General features: G+C 40.7%; 1 protein-coding gene across 1 annotated transcript in view; it reads left to right on the forward strand.

Annotated features, from left to right (window-relative positions):
• The window catches only part of CNTN5 (contactin 5), a 1,441,523-nt gene that overhangs the window by 274,050 nt on the left and 1,145,897 nt on the right, over positions 1-21,576 (forward strand). The window contains exon 2 of the mRNA XM_056561527.1: positions 12,015-12,098. The gene's annotated coding sequence lies outside the window, so the exon portion shown is untranslated. The remainder of the gene's footprint in view (positions 1-12,014; positions 12,099-21,576) is intronic.

Below are 21,576 nucleotides of genomic sequence, written 5' to 3' on the forward strand. Positions count from 1 at the left end.
TTCACACCGGGCTTAGGGCGTACAGTTGAAGGCATCTTTGTTGGGAAACACTGCTCCGGTGGAAAACATATATATATATATATATATATATATATATATATATATATATATATATTTTTTTTTTTTTATCAACTGGTGCCAGAAAGTTAAACACATTTGTAAATTACTTCTATTTAAAAATCTTAATCCTTTCAGTACTTATCAGCTGTATACTACAGAGGAAGTTCTTTTCTTTTTGAATTCCCTTTCTGTCTGACCACAGTGCTCTCTGCTGACACCTCTCTCCATGTCAGGAACTGTCCAGAGCAGGAACCCATTCCCCATAGCAAACCTCTCCTGCTCTGGACAGTTCCTGACATGGACAGAGGTGTCAGCAGAGAGCACTGTGGCCAGACAAAAAAGAAATTCAAAAAGAAAAGAACTTCCTCTGTAGTAAAGAAGCTGATAAGAGAGCACTGTGGTCAGACTGGAAAGAACCAGAAAGTTGTCCAGTTGAATATAGCAACCAATCAAATGGCTTCTTTCATTTTTAGCAAGGCCTCTGCAAAATGAAAGAAGCAATCTGATTGGTTGCTATGGGCAACTCAGCATCTTTTCCTCCTCACAGGTCTTGACAAGTCTCCCCCTAAGGCTGCTTTCCCACTATAAAATTCATCAGTTTTAAAGATCCGTCTGATGCTCCGTCATGAAAACCCTGCAAATCGGCCATTAGACGTCCGTTAGAAAATCCCATTATAGTCTATGGGATTTTTACATTATCCGTTTTAATCCGTTATAGTCCGTTATTAATTACGGACGTTATTTTGTGACAGAAGATGGTAACGGGAGAAATAGTGCATGCACTATTTCTTCCGTTCCTTCTCCCGTCACAAAATAACGTCCGTTATTAATAACGTATTACAACGGATTAAAACGGATAATGTAAAAATCCCATAGACTATAATGGGATTTTCTAATGCCCGTCTAATGGCCGATTTGCAGGGTTTTCATGACGGAGCATCAGACGGATCTTTAAAACGGATGAATTTTATAGTGTGAAAGCAGCCTGAGAGTTTGGTTGTCAGATATATATATATATATATATATATATATATATATATATATATACACACACACACACACACACACACACACACACATATATTAGGGTTTTTGTATATTGTTTACTATTTCTTTTTTAATATTTTTCATTTACAAAATGAGTTTATTTCTTTTTAGTATTTCTCATCCTAGCGTGGCTCGCACTCCTGCACTCTACTAATGCAGCTACATTATTGCATCCTTGTGTTATTTATCTAGACCTGCGAGTAACTATAAGTCATCATTACTTTCTCATTTGACAATGATCGGATTTGTTCCCTAGGATTTGTCTCTCAGTAATGCAACTTGAATGCCTCTTGAGTCAATGCCGCGCTCAAGAAGGATGGCAATTTTTTACTTATCCAACCGTATACAAATCCTAATGTCTCCATACAAGTAATAATCATTACATCAAGTCTAGACTGTGTTCCCAATGTGGACTGATGTCATTCAGTTCTGCGATATGATCACTTGATAAAATACAGTGTAGAGATGGAAAAGTTTGCAGGTTGGTGGTAGTTGGTCAATTTACTGACCTACAGTTTTATCTTATTTTCCAAATAGGAATCTTTAGGCTTGGTTCACACTGCGGAAGAAGTTCTGCCAGAGATCGAACCGGTGGCACTAGGACCGCACGGACTGCAATGCCATCCCATAGATGTCAATTCATTTCTGAGCAGATTTCCAAAAGATCCACCCAGAAATGCATTGCCATCTATGGGGACCACAATGTAGTCCGCGTGGTCTTAGTGCCGCCGGCTCGATCGATGGCAAAAATTCTGCTTAGAGATCCCACAGTGTGAACCTAGCCTAAGGGTATGTTCACATGAGCGGATCCCCAATGCGAATTACGCTGCCTATCCACCATTGAAATACCGCTGCATGCTGCCTTTACAGGTGCCTTTTCGGAGCGGCAATCCGCCGCTACGAGCAGACACACTGTGATGTGCGAGTTGCCGTGCGCATGCGCAGTATACTTGCACATCGCGGCAGCTTTCGGCCTAGCTCATAGAGCAGATGGAGCGGCCGCAATGTGTGCCAGTATACTGCGCATGCGCAGCGACTCACACATCAATTCAATGTGTCTGCTTGTAGCGGCGTGTTGCCGCTCCGAGCAGGCACCTGTAAAAGCAGCATACAGCCGTCCTTCAGCGGCAGATCCACAGCGGATCCGCAGCGTGTAATACGCAGGGTATCCGCTCGTGTGAACATACCCTAAGGGTCTATTCACACGGCAGAATTTCCACTTGTGAAATTCCACCACAAATTAAGGCCCATAGACTTCTATGGGATTCTGCATACCCATTCACTCTTCTGAATTACCGCTTGCGGAATTCCGCAAGCGGAAATTCAGGAGTGTGAATGAGAGTGCGGAATCCCATAGAGGTGCACGGGCTTTCATTTGAGGTGGAATTCCGCAAGCGAAAATTCTGCCGTGTGAATAGAAACTGTTCCATAATAAAAAAAACACAATCTTAAATCTGAAAACAAGGGAATGTACCCAACAAAAGATTTCCAATGTAATACTGAGAAACGGTGAGGAACCATCAAAAACTAGGGGGGAGATTTATCAAAACCTGTCCAGAGGAAAAGTAGCTGAGTTGCCCATAGCAACCAATCAGATTGCTTCTTTCATTTTTCAGAGGCCTATTTGAAAATGAAAGAAGTGATCTGATTGGTTGCTATCGGCAACTCAGCAACTTTTCCTCTGGACAGTTTTTGATAAATCTGCCCCCTACGTAATTAGTATCTCACTCCAGACTCACTAGCTGGTCCCTTCTCATGTTGTCATCTCACTGCTGAGGGAATGGGTTATAGTACAACTTGTTGAATGAAGGCAAATCACATGTTTGTCTTTGCATGTTTTTTAGGTGTATAGTGTAAAATGGGCACTGTCAGCATCAAAAAATGTTTTTTATTTGTTGTATATCTTGGCTAAACATTAACCTTTTTAATATATTTAATTAAAAATGTATCTCCTTTTTAAAGAAATCATGGCTTATAAAAAAAAAAGAAAAAGACCACTAGGGGTCCCCATACCATCCAGAACATTATTCTGCAGTTGCATCATCATCTTTGTCCCAGCAGAAGCAAAGGCAGGGACAAAGTCCAGTAAGTGAGGACAGGACTAGCTCACTCCTTAGACTGGAGTCTAAAAGCAGAGAGGATGGGGTTACAGAGCAGCCTGCAGCGATTGGATAAAGAGATCCAGCACAGCACAGCAGACTCAGGGAGGAAGTGAATACATACTGAGTGGGGACGAGCTCAGTGCTTGCCTTGGACATGCCCCTTCCTAAGCATTGGATGACGGAATGAGTGAGCAGCAGAACAGAGGGATTTGTGAGCCAAATGCAGAAGCTAGAAATAAAAAGATGTAAAGAATCTGTAACATTGAGAAGCATAATATTTTCTGTGGTATGACAGGTACACTTTAAATTATTTCACATTTTTGTGATATAAACAGTAAAATGATCCACGATAACCAAAGATGAAATGCAAAAGATCAATGTGATCAAGAATCTAAAGCAGATAAAGTCAACGCTCTGGTTTCAGACATTTCCAAGTCCCCCTTCTGACCCCTCCTAGTCTCCCTGCTCGGATAAATCAATAGCATTTTTGGGGCTTTGTCTCTATCACTTGTCTTTGTTGCTATAAAAAAATACATCGGAAGATGAGCCAAATTGTATCTATTTATAACTATTACATTGTACTATTAGTATTGAATTGTATCTCTGAGCTGGCATGATACCAGATCAAACTTGGCACCAAGCAATTCCGTTCATTAAATTCTGCTAAGAACAATGAAAAACACAGCACAGCAGAAATGGTTGTAATTTGTTCTATTGTTATACACTGCGGTATACATGTATCACTATTAGGGACAGAACATTATATTCATAAAATATATTTCCCAATAATGGGCAGGAGAACTTGCCATTAACACTATGGTGTGCTCCTTGATGCTACCCAATAAGAAGTCAAGATTGAGAACTAGTGAGCATAAAGCCCAAAAATACAGTCCGTAAAGGCCACCATATACATTAGGGAAAAGTCATTGAAGCCACTGAATTTCTACAGGAACTACCAGCTTCATAATAAGACTACTGACTCTTCTCCAGCAAATAGTGTTGGGGAGAGAGGATCGGACATTTTGAATTTCAAAGTCCCATCCTTTTGTTGCCAACGGAAATAAGCCACCACCAGAGGTGCCTGACACTGACTTACTCACCTTCACCGCTTTAAAATACCTAGACAGTCACTAGTTAAAGGGGGTATTCAAGGAAAAAATATATATATATATCAACTGGCTCCAGAAAGTTAAACAGATTTGTAAATGACTTCTATTAAAAAAATCTTTATCCTTTCAGTACTTATGAGCTGCTGAAGTTGAGTTGTTCTTTTCTGTCTAAGTGCTCTCTGATGACACCGGTCTCGGGAACTGTCCAGAGTAGAAACAAATCCCCATAGCAAACCTCTTCTACTCTGTGTAGTTCCCGAGACAAGCAGAGATGTCAGCAGAGAGCACTGTTGCCAGACAGAAGAGAACAACTCAACTTCAGCAGCTTTCTGGAGCCAGTTGATATATTTAAAAAAAGTGTTTACCTGGAATACCCCTATAAGTGTAGCCAAAAATTTTATTAAATTTCGTCTTAGTGAGGCAAGCACTGAGCCCTCCCTCACTCACTATGTATTCACTTCCTTGCTGAGTCTGCTGTGCTGTGCTGGGTCTCTTTGTCCAATCGCTGTAGGCTGCTGTGTAACCCCCTCCTCTCTTTTTTCATGCTGCGGTCTGACAGGACAATAGTGAGCACAGAGGAGTGCTAGTCCTGCCCTCACTTTCTGGACTTTGTCCCAGCCTGTGCTTCAGCTGGGACAAAGATGATGCTGCAGCCGGACAGGATTATGTGCTGGATGGTATGGGGACCCCTAGTGGTCTTCTTTTTTATACCTAAGCCATGATTTCTACAAAAAGGAGTTAAACATTTTTATGCAGTATATGAGAAAGGTTAGATCCTGACACTGACCATGTAATTAATTTTTTTATGGAATCTGCTGAATGTTTGTTGATGAATTTGTTCTATTTATGTTTGCATCCCACACATCGTTGTGTAATTTCTAGAATATATACACCCCCCTCCATTCTCCATCACACCTGCTGTACACTAGAGAGTGGCCCGAAGGAATCCCGGACAATCACTGGTTCATTGTAGCCCAGATGGACTTTGCACCAGCCTTCAGAATGGTTGATTTACTTGTGAGACACCTCTAGTTGGCCTGACCATGACCAGGTGTGGCACTGCAAGGCCCAGCCTGCCCACAGGTTTCTTCGCTCTAGCTGGCATTCCTCCCAGGCTGCAACATTGCCAATGTCACACTGCCATATGGGCTTCTCCTATGATCCATATGTCCTTGTTAACATACAAACAAACATACAACCATACATGAATAAAAATAGTGCGGGTATGTCACATCTGATCAGACAATGTAAAAGCATCTTTTTTATGTTTATGTTGTTTTTTTTTCTTAATGTAACAGTAAAATAAATAATTCACTATATTTCCAGATGTATGCGTCAAATACATGATGTTCACTGAGAAAATGGATTGGAGCACACACCAATGCCCAGGTTCCCTAGAGTATGCTTTAAAGCCTAAGTGATATCCCTCTATAAGGTCAATACACCAGACTCATCAAAGCTCTAGTGACTTTACCCATATTTGACAATAATCTGACTTTTTGAGTTGCATAATACAGGTAAAAACAGGCTAAAGAGCAAGTCCATGTAGTGACATTGTACTTGGCGGCGGTGGGGGGAGGGGGTTGGGGTGGATCTTACACATCAGACAGTCTTTACTTTACTTCAAATCAATAAGCATTCAATGTCATATTCTGACATACATTAGTGGGGGAAAAAATTAATATATTAATATATTCTTGCTATGCTTAACAACAACAACAAACTAATAAAATCTGCAATTCATAAATTTACCCTTTTTTGCATTACGTTAAAATAATAATAGAGAGCAGTGCAGGAAATCGAAATGTTGACATACTTGTGTGAACGTTTTAAGAAGCAGATTTATTTACACTTTATTGTTTTGTTCGGTATATGTAAGAAACAGCGCCACTCTTATTCACAGGCTGGCTTTGGTATTGCAGCATGGTCTTGAATGCCAAAACGTAGTCACTTAGTTTTCCTATAAAGTCAACTTATCTATTCACCTTAAATAAAGCCCTATCACTATCAAGTTTATGGCAGTGGTCTCCTAAAAGTGGACCCCCCCCCCCCCCACGGGTTCTCTTTAAAGGGGTACTCCGCTGCTATGACTTTATCAATACATTTGCCCATTGTGTAAAGCTGTTTAACTCTCTAATATGCTTGCTGTGTCAATAATGCATATTATTTTCATTATACTTACTGCTCCTATGTGCAGGAAGTAGTGTAGTTTTTTTGGTGCTTGGTGACTGCTGACAACGTTTGCGGCCATGTTGTTGTCAGCCCACCCTGCAGTGTCAGCGTTGACGTCCGCATTTCCCTCCTTCCGTGTCCGTAGTCAAGCCGGCCCACTTCTTGAATATTCATTCTTTGAAATTGTGTGGGAATGACGTTTTTCACTTTCTTTGCCGTCCCTTGTGTGAGCGTCCTAGCCTGGTCCAATCGTCCTCTGCGCCAGGCGCATGCGTCATGTATATTTTGAAAGTCGTCTTCGGCGCATAGTGCGCATGTCTGGTCATTTTGTGAATCGCGTTCTCAGCACTACGCTTACAGCGTATTGCTAACGTCGGCTACGTCAGTAGCGTAGCCCTGCGCATGCGCAGTAGTCCTTACAGATAAGGGCTTACGTTAGTAGCGTAGCCCTGAGCTGTAAGGACAACTGGGCATGCGCAGGGCTACGCTAGGAACGTAACCCTGAACTGGAAGGAGAACTGCGCATGCGCATGGCTACGCTACTAACGTATGCTACGTTAGCATTACGCTGGCAGCGTAGGGATGTGCAGGCGCATATTTCTCTACCGAACGATGGAACATAATGGGCGTGGAAAGAAGAAACAAGGAGCGGAAGCTAGGACGCCTATGGGCAGAAATAAATAAAAAAAAAGGGGCATGCACATAGGTGTGAACAAAAAAAAAAGAATGGGCGGAATAACAAGGAAAAATAGGTGGCACCTAAGCACATAATCAGGCCGCAAAGTATTAGGGGAATGGTAGTTTTCACAGACCGAACAACAGGAAATAAGCAACAACTTGAGCCAGACAGAAGGCCAACTCAGGGAACGACAACGCTAATGGATAAGGTGCATACAGTACAGGGTTGTTATGTGAAGTCATCAAGTAAAAGGTAAAAAGTTGGTGAAATAAGCACTAGGCAGCGGAGTACCCCTTTAAGGCTGCATTCACATCTTGGTTTTACACTATGGGTGCCGGATCCGGCTGGGGGAGGGGCAAACCAGGCTCTCCCATGCCCCAGCCGGACCAGCGCTAAACTCCATTCCCTTTAATGAGCGACCGGAGTCAAACGGTGACTCCGGTCGGCTCACTTTAGACCCGTATCTAGTTTTGTGACCGGACCTAAAACCGTAGTATACTACGGTTTTAGGTCCAGTCACAAAACTGGATACGCGTCAAAAATGAGCTGACCGGAGTCACCGTTTGACTCCGGTCGGCTGATTAAAGTGAATGGAGTTTAGCACTAGTCCGGCTGGGGTACGGGAGCGCCCGGTTTGCCCCTCCCCCAGCCGGATCCGGCACCCATAGTGTAAAACCGAGATGTGAATGCAGCCGAACACATATATGACGGATTAGTAGGACTCTGTATGATCAAGCAATATACACACACCTATTTATTTGTATGGATGCAATGTTATACCACATGTCTACTGGAAAAGTCACCAACATTTTATCAGCAGATTGCCGGTCAGCCTGTATGTAGAGAAATGGTTAAGCTGTCAAGATGGGACAATCCCTTTAAAAAGGGTTGTCTGTAGTACACCATCTTTATTCATGTGTAGATCATATTAAGCAAATGGTGTCTTCTTTCAAGATTCAATCAAAACTATGTTTATGAGTACTAGGGGTACTCCGCCCCTAGGCATCTTAGCCCCTCTCCAAAGATATGGGATAAGATGTCTGATCACGGGGATCCCGCCGCTGGGAACCCCGCAATCCACTATTTTACATTTTTTATATTTACTTATTTTGTTTTGTTTTGAAAAGTAGATTGTGAACATGAGTGTCTGCGTAAAGTATCAAAAAGGAAACGTAACTTGGGTTAAAGTATAAAAAGTTACCAGTACACTTATAAGGTGTATTTCGTTGCTTAGCAACATTATAAAATATACCGTTGCTCCCCTTAATTATTTTTTTATTTCTTTTTTACACATCATGTATTTTGCTGTTGAAGTTTATTATTGAGAAATAAAGTGAAGATGTTACTGTGAATTATCTCACATAATTTTGGCGAGTAAACTGCTGCTGTACTTCTTATTAACACTGCATACACTACGTCATGGCTGAGATACTGGTCATTAGCATATTAAAATATACTAGCAGAGTACTCGGCATTGCGCGATATTCCTACCTAGACTTTATGGGAGAGGAAAAACAATAATGACACTCTTGTCCTGTCTGTATATCCCGTCCTTATATCTCATCCTCACACCAGACCTCATATCCCATCCTCATATCTGGACCTTATATCCCGTCCTCATATCTTGTCCTTTTATCCTGTCCTCATATCCCGTTCTCATATCCCATCCTCATATCCTGACCTCATATCTTGTCCTCAAATTCCCTCCTCATATCCCGACCTCATTTCTTGTCCTCATATCCAGACCTCATATTCCGCCCTCATATCTCGACCTCATGTGTCGTCTTCAGGTGGGGCTGAGCTGTGGTGAAGAGATTGTATGCCGAAAATAGAAGGCGGTGCAGCTTTTCCAGGGTATGGCCTTTGGTAGGGGGTGTGGCTTTTATAGGGTATGGCCTGTGGGAGTGGGTGTGTTTTTTTAGGGTATGGCCTGTGGCAGGGGGTGTGCTTTTTAAGGGTATGGCCTGTGGGAGGGGGTGTGGCTTGTAAGCCAGACTGATTCATTGATCCGGAGATGCTGAGCTTCTGGAGTAAAGTGGGGCTGAGCTGTGATGAAAAGATTGTGGTTGAAGGACCTGTGATGTGGGTGTATCGAGTGATTGGTGGTGCCTTGAACTGAAACAAAAAGGGCCAAAAATAGAAGGGGTGTGACGTGCAGGAGGGGCATAGCTTGAATGAAGGACGTGACTTGCAAGCTGAACTGACACATTCACCATATGAAGTAGAATGGAGCTTGATGAGTAAGATACCAGAAGTCCCATACACTTGTATAGGACTTTAGTCAAAAACCCTCACAAATGGTTTGGGGTTAATTTAACTATCCTATATTTTTAGTTGACATATAAGTAACATGTGACCAAGTTTTTATCTAAATATCTCCAGCCGATTGAAAGTTTTGCTGAAACACACACATACACACGTTGAGTAATATATAGGAGAAGCACATCCAAACCGAAAATGATGAGTAGATTAAATGGGTGCACATAAATTGTAGCAACCTGGCAAACAGATTACAGCTAGATAGCTTGTGGATAGATGAGACACACCAGACGGTAGAATCGCATAAAGAGTAGTTTGTTCCATGGTGCAAAAAAAAACAAACAAAAAAACCAGGTACGTTTCAGTAGCCTCACGCCACCATTTGCAAGACTTTATACAAATATATATATATATATATATATATATATATATATATATATATATATATATAGGTGTCAACCCAAAAGGAGCACAGTAGAGGGAATAATCTGCAGGATGGTTGGGTGTAACAGTATCACTGCTGGTCAATGTTGCTGGCATGCTGGCACAATGATTTCCACAAGGTTATACCATGTTTTAGGATAGTAATAGATCCTTTAGAGCACATGTCAAATAGAGTCCATTGTGATAGTAGTTGGGGTGGCACTTGGTAGAGCACTGGCCTTTCAGGTCTATGCACTTGGTAGGGCACTGTTGATCAGGCCTTAAAGGTCCGTGGCACTTGCTGGGGTACTATTGATCAGGCCTTAAAGGTCTGTGGCACTAGGTGGGGTACTGTTGATCAGGCCTTAAAGGCCTGTGGCACTTGGTGGGGTACTGTTGATCAGGCCTTTCAAGTCTGTGGCACTTGGAAGGGCACTGTTGATCAGCCTTTTAGATCTGTGGCACTTGGTAGGGCACTGTTGATCAGGACATTCAGGTCTGTGGCACTTGGAAGGGCACTGTTGATCAGGCTTTTAGATCTGTGGCACTTGGTAGGGCACTGTTGATCAGGCCATTCAGGTCTGTGGCACTTGGAAGGGCACTGTTGATCAGCCTTTTAGATCTGTGGCACTTGGTATCACACTATTGATCAGGCCATTCAGGTCTGTGGCACTTGGTAGGGCACTGTTGATCAGGCCTTTCAGGTATGTGGCATTAGGTAGGGAACTGCTGATCAGGCCTTTTAGATCTGTGGCACTTGGTAGGGCACTGTTGATCAGGCCTTTCAGGTCTGTGGCACTTGGTAGGGCACTGTTGATCAGGCCATTCAGGTCTGTGGCACTTGGAAGGGCCCTGTTGATCAGCCTTTTAGATCTGTGGCACTTGGTAGGGCACTGTAGATCAGGCCATTCAGGTCTGTGGCACTTGGAAGGGCACTGTTGATCAGGCCTTTCAGGTCTGTGGCACTTGGTAGGGAACTGTTGATCAGGCCTTTTAGATCTGTGGCACTTGGTAGAGCATTGCTGATCAGGCCTTTCAGATCTTTCAGATTACATTTCTGCTTATTCCGTGGAAGGTTGAGAGCTTAATTGTGTCCACTTAACTGGCTTTGATAGAACATTTTATTGGTTTGCTTATCTAACCAGGAATAGAATGTACTACTGGATCCTCTTAACCAGATATGAGGTCAAAATATTCTGAACCAGAAAAAAAAAAAATCCCAGTCAATTCCCAAATTCCTCGTACTCCCAATTTTTTCTTCTTCTTTTTACACTTTTAATTTATTGTCATGTTTATAGTATAAATTGGAAAGGGACATTGAACAGATGACTAGAGAATTTGTGCCCAACCTGTAGTCTTATGATCTTATCTATGGGCCAAAAAAGCTCTGATCCCATGCCAGACAGGAGCCATGATGTGAAGCTTCTCGGATTGCGATGCTGAGCCCCAATCATGTTCTATTATACTCGAAACACTTGTATTCATTAAAATCTAATCAGTAATATTAATTAAATGTAGAATTGTCCAGAATACATTCACCCATAAGGAATGCATTGTGATCAAACATGTGTGGACGTAGCCAAATTATCCCGTGTGGACTTCGTGTGGAATTCAGACCAACATTAGAACCTACAATTCATTATTTAAAGGGGTACTCCGGTGGAAAAAAAAAAAATCATATCAACTAGTGCCAAAAGTTGTACCGATTTGTAAATTACTTCTATTTAAAAATTGTAATCCTTCCAGTACTTATGAGCTGCTGTATGCTCCAGAGGAAGTTGTGTAATTCTTTCCATTCGGACCATAGTGCTCTCTGCTGACACCTCTCTCCATGTCAGGAACTGTCCAGAGCCAGCGAGGTTTGCTATAAGGATATGCCCCTACTCTGGACATTTCCTGACACAGACAGCATTGTGGTCAGACAGAAAAGAACTACACAACTTCCTCCGGAGCATACAGCAGTTGATAAGTACTGGTAGGATTAAGATTTTTATATAGAAGTGATTTACAAATCTCTAAAACTTTTTGGCACCAGTTAATTGACATGTTTTTCCCTTCCTTAGAACCCCTTAAAGCCATTAAAACTTTAGAGTTTATTTGTTTCTATGCTTATCAATTGACTTATTATTATTGAACATATTTTTTATTTTTTTTATTTTGTAGGATTTTATCTGCTGAAATGTCCGATATCTCCAAAATTCACTCCCCGATTCAGAAGACGTCTGGCTACTAAAGACAGATAAAGAGGTAACTTTTAAAAATGTTCTGTGGATTACACACCAATGGCATTTGGTGAGAGCTTTAGTACAGGGTTTCCCAACCGGTGTCCACCGGCTGATGCAAAACTACAACTCCGAGCATGCCCGGACAGCTGAAGGCTGTCCGGGCATGCTCAGAGTTGTAGTTTTGCTACAGTTGAAAGCATCTTTGTTGGGAAACACTGCTTAAAAGCGGTATTCCGGTGGAAATCAACAGGTGCCAGAAAGTTAAACAGATTTGTAAATTACTTCTATTTAAAAATCTTAATCCTTCCAGTACTTATCAGCTGCTGTATACTACAGAGGAAGTTCTTTTCTTTTTGAATTCCCTTTCTGTCTGACCACAGTGCTCTCTGCTGACACCTCTGTCCATGTGAGGAACTGTCCAGAACAGGAACAATTCCCCATAGCAAGCCTCTCTTGCTCTGGAGAGTTCCTGACATGGACAGAGGTGTCAGCAGAGAGCACTGTGGTCAGACTGGAAAGAACTACACAACTTCTTGTAAAGCATACAGCAGCTGATAAGTACTGGAAGGATTAAGATTTTTAAATAGAAGTAATTTACAAAATTGTTTAATTTTCTGGCACCAGTAGATATATATATATATATATATATATATATATATATATATATATATATTATTCCCCCCCCCCCCCCTCCCCATCGGAGTAACCTTTAAGTATGACAAATAATATTCATATCATTATCTGGAAACTTTAGTTTACAGATGGTTACTTCTGGTTAGCTCGGTTGTTGTACCCAAGCCATGCTTTATAGGTGGCCATGCAGATAGGACATTGTGTATGTGTATGCATATGTTACATGAACAAGGGGGTGAGGTGAGGGGGTGTTGGACACCCCATTTGTTGCTTATCTCACTCCCCGTTTAATCTTTGCTTTAAGTGACACTTTGGGTGATGTTTGGAGTATCCTGTCCAAACCTGGTGGAATCATTCTGCAAATATCTGACGTATGGTCGGCTTAGAACAGTGAGGGATGTTGTCTTAAATGTTATTTGTGCAAATGGTATCTAAAAGTCTGTTTTCATGCTTATTGTGGATACATATTTTCCTATTATTTGAAGGCTTTATTACTTTTTTTAAGTTTTACATTATATGTGAAGCCTGAAATTACATTATAATTGAAGTCTGAAATTGTATATATATATATATATATATATATATATATATATATATATATATATCATCCTACATCGATGGACCCCATATATATGTATGAGGTCTGATAGTGACACTAGCAGCTGCCTTTCTTCGGTCCTAACAATGGCTCCTGACACTCAAATACCCCCAGAACTTATACCCTCCAGATATTTCAGAACTAAGATAGGGGATAAGCAGGGGTCAAGTCCTGGGAAAAAAAGTGTGGGAACTCACCCAAGATTTCCACTTAAAGGGGTACTCCACCCCTAGACATCTTATCCCCTATCCACCCCCGCTTTCTTCCTGCAGCACCCGGCATTCGTTTAGAGCGTTGGGTGCAGCGTCGGAGGCTCATGATGTCACGGCCACAGCCCCTCAATGCAAGTCTATAGGAGGGGGCATGACGGCCGTCATGCCCCCTCCCATAGACTTGCATTGAGAGAGCATGGCCGTGAAATCACAAGCTTCTGCCCCCCCCCCTCGCCAGTTATTTGGCATGGAGCGAAGATCACTCCGTGCACCGGATGTCTGGGGTGCCACAGCCAAGATTGCTGGGGTCCCCAGCGGTGGGACCCCCGGGATAAGATGTCTAGGGGCGGAGTACCACTTTAAGGGCTGGTCCTGCAGGACTCCTGCTAATGGGAACAGCGTTCCTGCTGTGGAAAAAGTAAACTCCGTTCCCATGAGTTCCTGCAGGACTTGAGCCCTGGGGATAAGTGCTCGATCTCTATAAAGGAACCCTGACCCTTTTTTCTGATGTAGTGGTAGATGGTACAAGCTCCATTCGATCGCCAAAGATCCCTGAGTACATTGCTTGAAAATCTCCGACGCTCCCATAGACAATGAATGGAGCTTATGCCGTCTACAAATACATTCAGCATCAAGAATCAGGGCTCAGATCCACAGATTGCAGGGGGTCCCAGAGGCCCTGTGGATAGAGGATATGATTTTTAGGGCTGGAGTACACCTTTAAGGTGGGTGGGATCAAATATCAGTTGTGCAAGAAATTGATACAAGCATTTATTAAATGTTAGAACTGAAAATATATAGAAACTCACCATTAGGTATTTAATGGGGTATTCCAGGAAAAAAACTTTTTTATATATATCAACGGCTCCAGAAAGTTAAACAGATTTGTTATTTACTTCTATTAAAAAATCTTAATCCTTTCAGTACTTATGAGCTTCTGAAGTTAAGGTTGTTCTTTTCTGTCTAAATCCTCTCTGATGACACCTGTCTCGGGAAACGCCCAATTTAGAAGAAGTTTGCTATGGGAATTTGCTTCTAAACTGGACGTTTCCCGAGACAGGTGTCATCAGAAAGGATTTAGACAGAAAAGAACAACCTTAACTTCAGAAGGTCATAAGTACTGAAAGGATTGAGATTTTTTAATAGAAGTAATTTACAAATCTGTTTAACTTTCTGGAGCCAGTATATATTATATATATATATATATATATATATATATATATATATATATATATATATATATATATATATAAAGTTTTTTCCTGGAATACCCCTTTAAGGTCGAAGGGAATGTATTAGTTTTGCTGAAGACTCAGATAAGGTGCAAACAACAAACACACAACAGGACAGCACAGACTGAAGGCAATACCTGGCAACAATAGAATCAGGAAACTTAGGCAGAACAGGCCCTAATCAGTAAGGCTGAGTTCACATATGTCCGGCATATGACATCCGTGAACTCATCCTAAATCTCAACATAACTGATGCAACAACTAATGCAACAACTGATGACAATGTGCTTAAGTTGTCATCAGTTGTGTAGCATCTCGTGTCCATTTGTCTGGTGTCCAACCATCCAGCATCCAAATTGAGACACCGGATGATTGTGAACTGTCCCATTCAAACAAATGGGATCAGTTCTAGCATAAGTTTTCCTTCAGTGCACGCCAGAGGGAAACACTGCTGGAAAACTGATATATGTGAAGGAGGCCTAATACTCCAAAGAAACTTTAGAAATCAAATGGTGAATCCAAAATAAACAGACCGTGAAAGACAAAGACAACACATGGTAGCAGAATACCAACAAAACCAATATACTCAGCACCGTTGATTAGAAGCTGAGCCATTAAATTGACATAAGCATCACCTAAATCCGGGCACAAAAGAAAATCTGGCCTGGACTCATTACTAGAAAAAGCAAACTAAAAAGGACCTGTGACTAACCTCCCAAAAATGAGATTTCATTATCAATAAAAGGTTTAGGGGGTCCTGATCACTCACGTTTTTACAGTTTCTTAATACGCCCCTCCGATCCTGAGATATGAGGGTTTATATTCAGGGAATGGTTAAACTGGTGTGAACTTAATTTTAATAAAATAAGGGTGATGGCAGGGATTATACAGTCAGGAGGTGTGAATGTTATACAATGAGGGGCGTATATGCCTTATACATACCCCCTATATAATCCAGTATAATCCCGCCCATCACCTAATAGTCACCCCCATTATTAAAATGAAGGTCACGCCCATCTGACTGATTCCCTGAATTGTCAGACAAACTATAAACCCTCATATCTCAGGAACGGGAGGGCGCATCAAGAAACTGTAAAAACATGGTTAATCCAGACAACGTAAAAAATATTTTGGGCTTCACTACATGTCCTCTTTAACCCCTTAATGACGCGTAAATGTACGTCCTGGTGATGTGGTACTTAACGCACCAGGACGTACATTTATGTCCAGAGCATAACCGCGGGCATTGGAGCGATGCCGGCATCATGCGCGGCAGGTCCCGGCTGTGGATCGCAGCCAGGGACCCGCCGGTAATGGTGGACACCTGCGATCCCGCGGATGTCCGCCAGTAACCCCTCAGATGCCGTGATCAATACAGATCACGGCATCTGCAGCATCGCGATCACTTAACAGGATGATCGGATCGCCCACAGCGCTGGCGCGGTGATCGAATCATCCTGCGTGGCAGACGGAGGTCCCCTCACCTGCCTCCGCTGTCTTCCGGGAGTCTTCTGCTCTGATCTGCCTTCCCGCAGACCAGAGCAGAAGATGACCGATAACCCTGATCAGTACTGTGTCCTCTACATAGCACTGAACAGGATTAGCAATCGAATGGTTGCTATAAATAGTCCCCTATGGGGACTATAAGAGTGTAAAAATAAAAGTGAAAAAATAAAGTAAAAAAATAAAGTAAAACATTTAGAAAAAACCCCTCCCCCAATAAAAACGTAAATTGTCCCATTTTCCCTATTTTACCCCCAAAAAGTGTAAAAAAAATATTTTATATACATATTTGGTATCGCCGCATGCGTAAATATCCGTACTATTAAAATAAAATGTAAATGATCCCGTACAGTGAATGGCGTGAATGTTAAAAGAAAAAAAAGTCCAAAATAGCTGCTTTTTTATAACATTTTATTCCAAAAAAAAATTAATAAAAAATGTAATAAAAGTTTTGTATAAGCAAATATGGTATTAATAAAAAGTAAAGATCACAGAGCAAAAAATGAGCCCTCATACTGCCGCTTATACGGAAAAATGAAAAAGTTATAGGTCTTCAAAATAGGGGGATCTTAAACGTACTAATTTGGTTAAAAATTTTGCGATTTTTTTTTAAGCGCAACAGTAATAGAAAAGTGTGTAATCATGGGTATAATTTTAATTGTATTGGCCCAGAGAATAAAAAACACATGTCATTTTTACCATAAATTGTACGGTGTGAAAACAAAACCTTCCAAAATTTGCAAAATTGTGGTTTTCTTTTTAATTTCCCCACACAAATAGTTTTTTTGTTGGTTGCGCCATACATTTTATGGTAAAGCGAGTGATGGCATAAGAACGGACAACTGGTCGCACAAAAAACAAGCCCTCATACTATTCTGTGGATGAAAATATAAAAGAGTTATGATTTTTTGAAGGGAAGGAGGAAAAAACAAAAGCGTAAAAATAAAATTGTCTGAGTCCTTAAGGTCCAAATGGGCTGCGTCCTTAAGGGGTTAAACATTAAAAGGCAGGGAAGGGGGACATGGCCCGGAATACATAACAAGTCTATAGCTAAAATCACAAAGGAATGATGGTTCTGGGCCAGAAAACAAGTTTTCTTCCTCTATGTACAATTCATCACCCCCTTGTTTGACAGCAATGTAGATACCATGGTGAGGGGTACTGTAAGGGGCACCCCACAGTCTATATGGTATGCCTCTTTTGTAAAGGGATACCCAACCTTTTGTCGCATAGAGTGTAGTTTATTGTTTTTTCAATGTTACTCTCTTTTTATGCAAAACTTTTTTTTACCTGCATATTTAACAATTTTTCCCTGTGAAGAGTCGATCTACCAGAAACGATGATTGACTGTTCCACTTCACAATCCATTACATTAGGCAGCATTCCTAAACATATTGCCTTATGTGAATAGATGGAATATAATCTGCACCTGTCTCCATCAATTAACAGTTTCTTATTTATTAGAAAGGCTAAGACAACCTGTGGCTCCCCATCTGTCGTAGAAGAATAAACCTCGGAAGCTGATGGAACCTCCTAGAAATTAGACAATAATGATAAAAGAATATGAATAGTAACAACTAGAACAATAACCATTTTACGGTTGTATTAGTTTAAGGACAATATTTGAATTAATACAAAAAAGTAAAAAAAAAATATTAAAAAATGCATTAAATTTTGCAATATAATAATGGGCTATCATTTTACCATATGTAAGCTGTATGGTCTACTGTTTTACGCACCATCTTTACTATCTGTGTGGTACAGTACCTCTGTGTACCTCGTATTTTGTATGGAGGTACATGAAGGTTTTGTCTCGTCAAGTCATGTCCCATTGACCATTCTTTACTAAAACTATTAATGTTAGGAGAAAAATATGATTTTATTGGGGTGATATTCAAAAATTAAAATAGACGTTTGTGACTGCCATAGGGGCAGTAGGGGGTGCTGAGGTAGCAGTCGCATAGAGGGCCCCAAAGCACATCTGCCCCATAAGAGACCAGTATTATAAATGGCACGTGGAGCCCTGTTGCAGATTTTGCATCCAGGCCCAGAAGCTACAAGTTACACCTCTGGTGTGCCATCATTTGGGATGCATTCTTAAACTGATAGCTTGGGCACATGTCCTTACAAGGTCATACAGTAGTCCCTCAACATACAATGGTAATCCGTTCCAAATGGACCATCGTTTGTTGAAACCATCGCATGTTGTGGGATCCGTGTAAAGTATAGGACAGTGGTCTGCAACCTGCAAACCTCCAGATGTTGCAAAACTACAACACCCAGCATGCCAGGACAGCCAACAAAAAATGTGTTAGGGGGATTTTTTTTTAAACATTATTTTTATTTTTTTTCACCATGGATTCCATAGATCAATGGAACACTATTGCATTACATTAATCCATGTAATCGGTGCTTAAAAAGTACCTGTCACCAAACTAAACTTTTAATACATTGTTCCTTATGTAATTATAAGACACTTTGTTATTTACTTACTGTTAAACTTCTCAACTTTTATATGTTTTTAAAATGACTGAAAAAAGGGCCACTAGGTGGCTCTGTTCTGTTCCCTACACAAGTCAAACAGTTAGTTTGGACTCCTCCCCGCCTGGCAGGAGACCAAACTCAGAAAGTGCGGGCCATGGCGAGGCACAGCTCTTGCAGGCTTTAGTAACATCGCCCCTGCTGGAGAATGCCCACTTTCTTCTTCCGGGAGCTCACACAATGTGTGCAAGGGGAAAGGTATGATGCAGAGTTTTTTAAAGCTCAGAATTTTTTAAGGGCAGGAAGGGTGTTAGGAGTAGTTAGTGAATATAATCTGAGTTAGTTTAGAAAATATGGTTTGATGACAGGTGCTCTTAAAGCCGTTCCATGAAACCTTGGGTTTCCCCATCAACCCATCGGCACTCCATGATTTTATCGCATGATTGGGAGGATAGGACCGAAGGTCCCACTTGGTACCAGGAATGATCTACATTTAATGTTTAAATGCCGCTATTGGTATTGGTTGCAGCATTGAAACAGTTAAACGATGGACATCAGAGCGATCTCCGATGTCTGTCATTACTGGCAGATGTTTGCTTCTGAATGTAGTGGACTGGTTACATCGGGGATCAGACTCCCGAGGCCTTCTGCTTATTCTTGGTTCCTGTGATGTGCTGAACTCACAGAAACTGCCCTTTGGTCCAAGTGATGTCCCGCCTTGGCCAGTATTTGGATGAGCAGGGTAGTTCCCATAGATATCCCAGGAACCAGGAAGAAGTGGGGACAAGTGGGCACTAGGAGCAACATTTTCTGGGATGAGAGGAGATGAGTATGTTTTTATTTTTATTTATTTTTTTATTTTTATTTTTTTAACATCATCCACAGCCATATTATATAGTGAATGTGCCTTCAGTAGACCTGGTAAGAAATAATTTACTGACATTTAAAATAAATCAATTTAGTGAACAAATTATTTTATACCTATAATATATATATATATTAAAAGAAAGTTCGGGCAGCACTGTAAGAAGGTCTGGTAGGTGCTCGCTGGAGATGGACTTGGTCCCAAAAAAAGTCCCAGATAATCCAAACAAAAGAAGTAGCAGCACTCAGGTGTCAACGTGAAAAGATGTGTGGCTTTATTCACCAAGCATCAATAGCGACTTTTCGGCTGCCTCCCGCAGCCATTGTCAAGCCGAAGGCTTGACAATGGCTGCGGGAGGCAGCCGAAACGTCGCTATTGATGCTTGGTGAATAAAGCCACACATCTTTTCACGTTGACACCTGAGTGCTGCTACTTCTTTTGCATATATATATATATATATATATATATATATATATAAATAATTTTTTTAAATAAAATAATTTATATATTTTTTCTAGTACCTTACAATTTCTTTTTTTTATTATATATATATATATATATATATATATATATATATATATATATATATATATATGACTCAAAGCTCTCTCTGCCATTGGAATATTGCTTACATCAACCTGTCATTAATAAGATTCTCCAAGTTAATGATGAGCCAGCCGGGATTCATTAGCCACGTCAATTATATAAAAAAGATATTACAGTCTAAAGATGTGTGCCAGAATTTATTGCATTGTCTCATAAACGTGGCATGCAAATGAGAGCTGAAATTGCACGTATTAATTAAATTGGCAAGTGCATTTCAACATTGGGACTAGTTAGTATCACATCTTTTTTTTTCTGGTCACAATAAATCTGGCTGAATGTCACCTGATGAAGGGTTTTAATTAAAATAAAGGATATTACTTAATTGTTCAATTAATAAATGTTCTTTTATCTCACTTGTATCTTTCACATTCAATGCTGTCTATGTGATTGACTATTTTTACATTTTCTCTGGGCTAATTAAAGATTTGATTCATATCAATTTTATTTTCGGTAACAGGAGTAGGAGTATAATATTATGGTTGGCTGGAAATATGATGGCTGCAACATTTTGTATGTGGGAAATACGATCGTTCGGAGGAAGTATCAGATGAAATATTAGTTAAAGCCTAGTATATAATGTTAAAATGTTAAATATTTTAATTAGACTATACGGGACCCAGAGGGATTTTTTTGCCTGAAATTCTCTAAAAGTTGTTCTGAAGTTATAAATGACCATATACACAAGTCTAACATCACCATAGGACTTTCTACTAACCTTGTAAATGTTATGTACATTGAATGACTATAGTTAGAATAAAAAGGTGAAATCGTTCTTGCAATCCCATCATCTTACATCTAGCACTCATGTTGACAGAAGGGTAATGTAAAGAAAAATCGGTTATATTGCCTCTATTAACAATGCACCATTATTTCATACTTCTGTCTTCCTACTTGGCGCATGTGTCATAACTGTGTCCCTGAACACTGGCAAACAAGGACTCTCCATTTGCAGTTACTGGTTTTACAATCTCTACTGGTTTAAGGGATATAACTGTGGTATGAAGACTTATTTTTCAGGCAATGGTCCACGGGGAAAAAAAAGTATGCAAATTAGGTCTCCTCTAGAAGAAAGAGAATCTCATACCAGCTAAACCAAATTATACATAACGAAGAGTCACTTATCTGTACACATCTGATTAACGGTTCTTGCCCTTTCACATTCTGGTACAGAACAGATTTGCAATCTCAAAGGGGTTATCTAGCACTCAACAACTTATCTCCTATCCACAGTGTCTGATCTTTGAGGGTTAATCCACTGGAACTCCGGCTCTCCCACTGCATGGAGTTGTATACTACACTTGTTCTATGTTTTGTCTATAGGAGCACCGGAGATACCCAAGCGATGTACTCCGGTGTTTCCTATAGACAAT

Source organism: Hyla sarda, chromosome 2 (assembly GCF_029499605.1).
Source record: "Hyla sarda isolate aHylSar1 chromosome 2, aHylSar1.hap1, whole genome shotgun sequence".
NCBI lineage: Eukaryota > Metazoa > Chordata > Amphibia > Anura > Hylidae > Hyla > Hyla sarda.